This window comes from Glycine soja, chromosome 10 (assembly GCF_004193775.1).
Source record: "Glycine soja cultivar W05 chromosome 10, ASM419377v2, whole genome shotgun sequence".
Taxonomy (NCBI): domain Eukaryota; kingdom Viridiplantae; phylum Streptophyta; class Magnoliopsida; order Fabales; family Fabaceae; genus Glycine; species Glycine soja.
Window position 1 is genome coordinate 14,151,367 of NC_041011.1, and position 7,969 is coordinate 14,159,335.

Here is a 7,969-nt window from a genome sequence, read left to right on the forward strand (position 1 = left end):
GGATTAATGAAAAGAGGATTAGTGATAAGTTTTTTTTGGAAGGCAAAAGTATAACATTATTAAACAAAACCCCACCACATAAGGAGACAAGACAAATTAACCAAAGGACTCTAAAAGATAGGTAGTTGTGCTTTTTAATTGTGATTTCATCCATGTTTTCTTTGATATTGATTTTCTTAGGACTTCATCCATGTTTTCACAGCATTTGATTTTCTTTTTTGCAAAAAAGAAAGAGGGGAACGAGCAACAATTTGAAGGTTGTACATTCAGGAACTAAAGAATTCAAAATAGCTAGTAATAAGAGGGATTTGTTTTTGGGATTTTCTGAGCACCAAGAGCGGCTATGCAAGAAGCTTGCACTTGAGAAGGGAAGGATATTTGCAGCTAATGAACAAGTTTCTTAACTATTTGTCCTTCAGATTTTACTGTTTTTTTTTCTTATATGTAAATATAAATAATATAAGGCTATGCCATAGGGACATGGTCATTTTTACCCCTAACAATCTTAGAAGTAAATATAGACCATGTTTTTACAGAATACCCTTATACCATTTATATTTACATATTAGCAAAAAGAAACAGTAAAATCTTAAGGACAAATAGTTAAGAAACTTGTTCATTTGCTGCAAATATCCTTCCCTTCTCAAGTGCAAACTTCTTGCGTACCCGCTCTTGGTGCTCAGAAAATCCCAAAAACAAATCCCTCTTATTATAGCTATTTTGAATTCTTTAGTTCCTGAATATACAACCTTCAAATTGTTGCTCGTTCCCCTCTTTGAGAATGAGGAGGATCTTCATAGGACTTCATCCAGCTGATGTTTGTCGGCAGTTTCATCATCCACCACCCTTTTCTTCTGTGCCTTCTCACGTTCATTGTTGTTAAACCCATATTTATGCCTTCTTCCCTTCATGTCTTGTTTTATCACAACTTTAGCTGAATCTACCATCTTCAGCATAGTTGAATCTCCTGTCTTATTGTCCAATACCACATTTTGATGGCCTGTATCTCTTTTGTTCGTATGTTCTACTGCTTCAGCTTCACAATGCATAGAGCAATCAGAATTTTCCAGTCATCACCAAAGGCTTTTGCATCAGCGTTGACACTCTCCACCCTCTTTGGTTTATGCTTCTGTGTTTTCTTCCATGCTTCCTCCTTATAATTCTCAGATTTATTGGAGGTCCCACTAGAAGGATCAGCACCAATCCGTGCCTGTTCCTCCTCTACCAGCTCAATATCTTTCGTTTCACCTTTGCTTTTGAAAACTACACTGTAATTTACAAAACAAAAGTTGAAAGGAAAGATATTGACCTGATAGACAAGGAAGAAGCACAGATTGGTGGTGATCGTTCTAGTGCAACCTCGAATAAAGCTGAGATTTATAACGAGGAGGCACGGAAGAAAACACAGAAGCATAAACCAAAGAGGGTGGAGAGTGTCAATGCTGATGCAGAAGCCTTTGGTGATCACTGGAAAATTCTGATTTCTTTATGCATTCTGAAGCTGAAGCACTAGAACATACGAAGAAAAGAGATACAGGCCATCAAAGTGTGTCATTGGACAATGAGACAAGAGATTCAACTATGCTGAAGATGGGAGATTCAGCTAAAGTTGTGATAAAACAAGACATGAAGGGAAGAGAGCATAAATATGGGTTTAACAACAATGAACGTGAGAAGCCAAAGAAGAAAAGGGTGGTGGATGATGAAACTGGCGACAAGCATGAACTGGATGAAGTCTTAAGGAGGCAAATTGAAACAAAAAACCGATGCCTTAATAAGAGAAAAATGTAGTTGTCACTTACTAGGTTTGGTGACCTCTGTCTCTGCAGAAAATTACATTAGCCGATGTTAATCAATTCTCCTTCATCATGATCATTTCGATTTGCATGAACGTCGTCAGCTTCTTCTTCTCTGACAACGTTACCAGGGATTTGAGCGGTCAAAGGACTAACATAGGTGTCCATGTATGAATCATCATCTTCTACATTAACACCAACTGTTTTGCCCTGCAGAACCACGCACCACCTTTCATCACAAGGGTCTTGCACGTAAAATACTTGTCTAGCTTGTTCTGCCATGATGAAAGGGTCATTGTGGTAACCAAGTTTCTTTAGATCTACTAGGGTAAATCCTATATCATCGGTGCGCACACCGGTGTTGCTGTCAACCCATTTACATTTGAAAACACATACTGTAAATTTCACATAATTAAGCTCCCAAATTTCATCAATGAACCCAAAGTAAGGGATGGAAGCTACACAGGGATTGGCGTCATTGACACTTGCAAAGTGTTGAGATTCAGCCCTTAGGGTGACCCCACTGTTTTGCATTGTACTTTTGTCATCTTGTGCTTTTGTGTAAAATGAATACCTGTTTATGTCGTATCCTTGTCAGGTTATAACATTTCTTTTAGGCCCATCTGCTAGTTTTCTTAATGTTTCTGAAGCATTCTCATCTGCAAAGATTGTATCTTTAAACCAATCACAAAAAGTTTTGTTATGCTTTTTCAACGCCCAATTCTTTGACATTTTCGGATTATTCTGTTTGACTAAAGCTTCATGCTTAACTATGTATGGCAAAACTTCATTACTGTTGTTCAACATATACAAGTGAGCTTGTAACAAATCTTCTACACTTGGAGTGATCACCTGCAGTCCTCTTGAACCCTTACCACCCACTCTGTCATCATGCCGACACTCAGGAAGCCCAACAGCTTTAGCCTTCTCTAAGTATTTTGAACAAAATTCAATGGCTTCTTCTGCAATGTACCTCTCAACAATAGATGCTTCCGGACGATATAGATTCTTTGTATACCCTTTTAAGATCTTCATGTATCGCTCAATCGGATACATCCACCGTAGAGAAACAGGACCACATCATTTGATTTCTCTGACCAGATGCACAATCAAGTGAATCATGATGTCAAAGAAAGCAGGGGGAAAATACATCTCCAACTGGCACAGTATAATTGCGGCCTCATTTTCCAACTCATCAAACATTACTGGATCAATCACTTTGCTACATATAGCATGGAAGTAAAAGTACAGGCGAGTTATCATGAACCTGACTTTGTTTGGCAAGATGTCTCGTATAGCCACGGCTAACAATTGTTGCATGAGCACGTGACAATCGTGAGACTTTAACCCTACAAGCTTAAGCTCCTTCAACTGCACAAGGCTCTTAATATTTGAAGAGTATCCTTGTGGAACCTTCACCCGACGAAGACACTGACAAAAACTTATCTTTTCCTTCTTGGACAAAGTATGGCAGGTTGGGGGCAAGTAAATTTTCTTCCCATCAGACCTTGGATGCAACTGTGATCTTATACCCATATCAGCTAGATCTTGATGGGTATTCAAGCCATCCTTCGTCTTGCCTTGAATGTTAAGGAGCGTCCCAATCACACTGTCACAAACATTTTTCTCCACATGTATAACATCAATACAATGTCTAACGTCAAGATCACACCAGTACGGAAGATCAAAGAAAATTGACCTCTTCTTCCATATGCAACTCTGACTTTTATCCTTCTTTTGGGTCTTCCCAAATACAGTGTTCAGGTGTTGAACCCGCTGATATACCTGCTCACAAGTGAACGGTATCGGCGCAATATCATGCTCTTGACTTCCATTAAAAGCTTTTCTCAGTCGTCTGTAAGGATGATTGGGTGTTAGAAAGCGGCGATGCCTACTGTAGACTGTTTTTCTCCCATGTTTCAGTTGTGTGTAACTTGTATTTTCTTCACAGATGGGTGTCGCAACGTGCCCTTTTGCGGGCGAGCGAGGGCGAGGATCACGGGTGCGCTTTCCAAAGGAGGAAAGATGCGCGGAGTCGCCACCAACGTTTATTTGTGGGAAACGTCGGAAAAACCGAAGGAAACCGGTCAAAATGAAAATACTAAGTTCGGGAGTTGTATTTACGCTTGAGGAAGGTATTAGCACCTCTCACGTTTGTCCCAAAGGACAACAGCCTATTTTTTAGAATTGTGGAAATTGTGTTACCTTAACTTTTATTTCTTTTTATTTTTTGAGGTCGACAAAAGCGGGGCTTTTGCTCCTACGTACCCTCCATCGAAGAGGAAATCAGACCTACGTAGTTCTTCCTTATGCGTGAATCAAGTGATTATTTTTACTTGAAGAGTGATCATTTTAAGGCGTTGGACCTTAAAAATGATCCATTTTACTTGGTAAGAAACTGAAATGATAAACTTTCAAAACCTTTTTTTTTGTGGACGAGCTTGGCTAGGCGAGTTTATTTTAGCCTTAGTTTCACTTTAGTTATTAGTCAATTCAATTAAGAATGAGAAATCCCAAAGAGAAAACGTCCGATTGATTTTTCACTTTATTCTACTAAAAGGTATTTTTTCCAATTATTATATTATTATTTTACCTCTTTTTTTATTTCCAACGTGGTTACGGCACGACCGAACGGTCGGAATTCATTTTAACAGAAATTAACGAATACTACAATTCAAATGATCGGTGGAAATTTATTTTATTTTTAGATTAGGCGCGAAATGAATTAAATAAATGACTGAAGCACGTCAAAAGGGGGTACGGAAAGTGAATGAAAACGAGAATAAAAATACACAAAACAAATGGGGACCACCACGGGTACATAGAATGAATTGAAAAGCTCGATTTGGAAACTTACCCGTTGAAGAACGAAGAACAGATGAAGAACGGTGAATAACGGAGGAAAACCTTCACGGATTTGCTTACGGAAACCTCTCGGAAGCGTTACGGAAGCACCTCGGCTTGGATTTTCTTCACAGAAACAATTTTTTTCACCCAAAACAGCTGAAATACCTCACCAGGGACATCCGGGATCCTTAGAACAGCCCCCTTCAGCCTATTTATAGGAAAAAGGGGGAGGAGGTTGCCGCCCAGCTCACCCAGGCGAGCTGGGTTGCTTCTGGAAGACCCAATTCAAAATTTCGAAATTGCTATTTGCACCCCCCAATTTTGATAAGTTCACCCCCCTTCTTTCGTAATTTACGGAAAAGTTACGGAAGCCTTACGGAAGCATATAAGACTTTATTTTCTTCTTTTTTTCTCTTCCCTCTCACCCATATTAAGTTAATATATTCTTATTTAGGATTATGGGAATTTTACGGAAGCATTACGGGTGTCCCGGAATCCCATTTTTCAACAAAACGGGGGGTGTGGTGGCCACCTAGCTCGCCCAGGCGAGCTAGGTTGCTTCAACCTTAAGCAAGAAATTGCCCAGAAACCTCTAGAAGGGCCCAGATTCGAAAATTACTATTTGCACCCCCATTTTACTAAATACACCCCATTTACCTTTTTTTGGTAATTCTTTTTCCGTAACGTTGCGAAACTTTACGAATTTCGTAACGATACTTATTTTCCTTCCGCAAGGTTACGAATCTTCACGGATTATGTATTTACTTTTTTTTAGCTTTCGAAGAAGTTACGAAAACTCACGGATTGCGAAAAACACATTCTTTCGATTTCTGTCACATTACGGAATTTTCATGGTTCGCGTAAGCCTGCTTCCTTTTGATTTTCGGCACGTCTCGGGACTTCACATATTGTGCAACAAAGGGTGCCAAGTATCTTGAAGCGGCCAATCAAAGGTTGTATATCATCAAATAATAATCCTCGGACGAAATTAGGGTATGACAGTTGCCCCTCTTTACTTACCTCTCATCGAAGATAAGAGGAAAGCAAAGATAAGGCACTGATTTCGTCTATTCTGCCCTTTCCGTGATGACGACTCTCATCTCTACTCCTTCTTTTTCTTCTGCAGAACACAAAACAAAATACGAACAACAACAAGAACAACGAATATAATATACATATACACATATACACATGTTTGGCGAAGGAACCAATGCGGAAAACAACAGAAGAACATATTTCCCAGTCACCAGAGGCTCCGTGCTTGATAATGGAGGACACATGAACAACGCTAGGCAATGATATTCATGGGGCTCCGAAAAAGGTGGAGAATGGAGGATTGCCTTGAGGGTCCGCACTTAGGCAATCATGAAACATAGCTCCAAACTCGAAGGTGGAGGACACATGAACAACGCTAGGCAATAACATTCATGGGGCTCCGAAAAAGGGGGAGAATAGAGGATTGCCTTAAGGGTCCGCACTTAGGCAATCATGAAACATAGCTCCAAACTCGAAGGTGGAGGACACATGAACAGCGCTAGGCAATAACATTCATGGGGCTCCGAAAAAGGGGGAGAATGGAGGATTTCCTTGAGGGTCCGCACTTAGGCAATCATGAAACATAGCTCCAAACTCGAAGATGGAGGACACATGAACAGCGCTAGGCAGTAACATTCATGGGGCTCCGAAAAAGGGGGAGAATGGAGGATTGCCTTGAGGGTTTGCACTTAGGCAATCATGAAACATAGCTCCAAACTCGAAGGTGGAGGACATATGAACAACGCTAGGCAATAACATTCATGGGGCTTCGAAAAAGGGGGAGAATGGAGGATTGCCTTGAGGGTCCGCACTTAGGCAATCATGAAACAAAGCTCCAAACTTGAAGGTGGAGGACACATGAACAATGCTAGGCAATAACATTCATGGGGCTCCGAAAAAGGGAGAGAATGGAGGATTGCCTTGAGGGTCCGCACTTAAGCAATCACGAAACAAAGCTCCAAACTCGAAGGTGGAGGACACGTGAAAAGCGCTAGGCAATAACATTCATGGGGCTCCGAAAAAGGGGGAGAATGGAGGATTGCCTTGAGGGTCCGCACTAAGGCAATCATGAAACATAGCTCCAAACTCGAAGGTGGAGGACACATGAACAGCGCTAGGCAATAACATTCATGGGGCTCCGAAAAAGGGGGAGAATGGAGGATTGCCTGGAGGGTCCGCACTTAGGCAATCATGAAACATAGCTCCAAACTCGAAGGTGGAGGACACATGAACAGCGCTAGGCAATAACATTCATGGGGCTCCGAAAAAGGGGGAGAATGGAGGATTGCCTTGAGGGTCCGCACTTAGGCAATCATGAAACACAACTCCAAACTCGAAGGTGGAGGACACATGAACAGCACTAGGCAATAACATTCATGGGGCTCCGAAAAAGGGGGAGAATGGAGGATTGCCTTGAGGGTCCGCACTTAGGCAATCATGAAACACAGCTCCAAACTCGAAGGTGGAGGACACATGAACAACATTAGGCAATAACATTCATGGGGCTCTGAAAAAGGGTGGTTGTGGGGACCGAACGGTCAACCGGGTTTTTCCACCTGAAAGGCAAACATGCTTTTTGTAAGAAAAATAAATCATTCGCAAGAGCAACATATCTTAGAGAAGCAATATACTTATGCCAAAGGTAATCTTCCTTGTAACCGAGAATGAAGGGCAGGACGTCAACTTTTAGCTTTTAAATGAACATGCAGGGGAAACATCGGGCTGAGCTGAAAATAAATCACTCATAGTGTAGAAAACTCACAAGGCAAGTGTTTTATCCTATTCCCAAACCATAACTGCACCATGACTCTATTTTGCACACGACTTCCTATCGAATCAAAGATCAAACGTACGATCACGGACCAATAGGATTTTCTCGAGGGTAGTGTTTTTTGGAGAGGAAGCTGGGTGTTTCGGTCTTTTCCTCTTTGTTCAGGTGGGGTGGGATATCGCCAGTCGAGAACGACCTTGAATGGCAATCTGAAAGGAAGAAACACCAAAAATGGGTTTTCCTTTGCCGGCAGTCACTTACCTTGCCGAAAATTTATCTGGTCGGAAGGTTCTCTGATCTTTTTCTTTCATTGATCGAGAATTATTCTGTTTGCCTCCGATCTTTTCCATTTCCACCCCCTTCCAATCTTCGGTCGGGAATCATTCTTTCTCTTTCTTTTTTATTGTTCTTTTCTTTATTTTCATCTTTTTCTTTTCTTTCTTTCTATTTTCTCCTTTTCCACCCCTTTCTTTGGGAAATCGGGTTTTAGCATTCTATTCGCTTTCCCTTGAGGAGATTC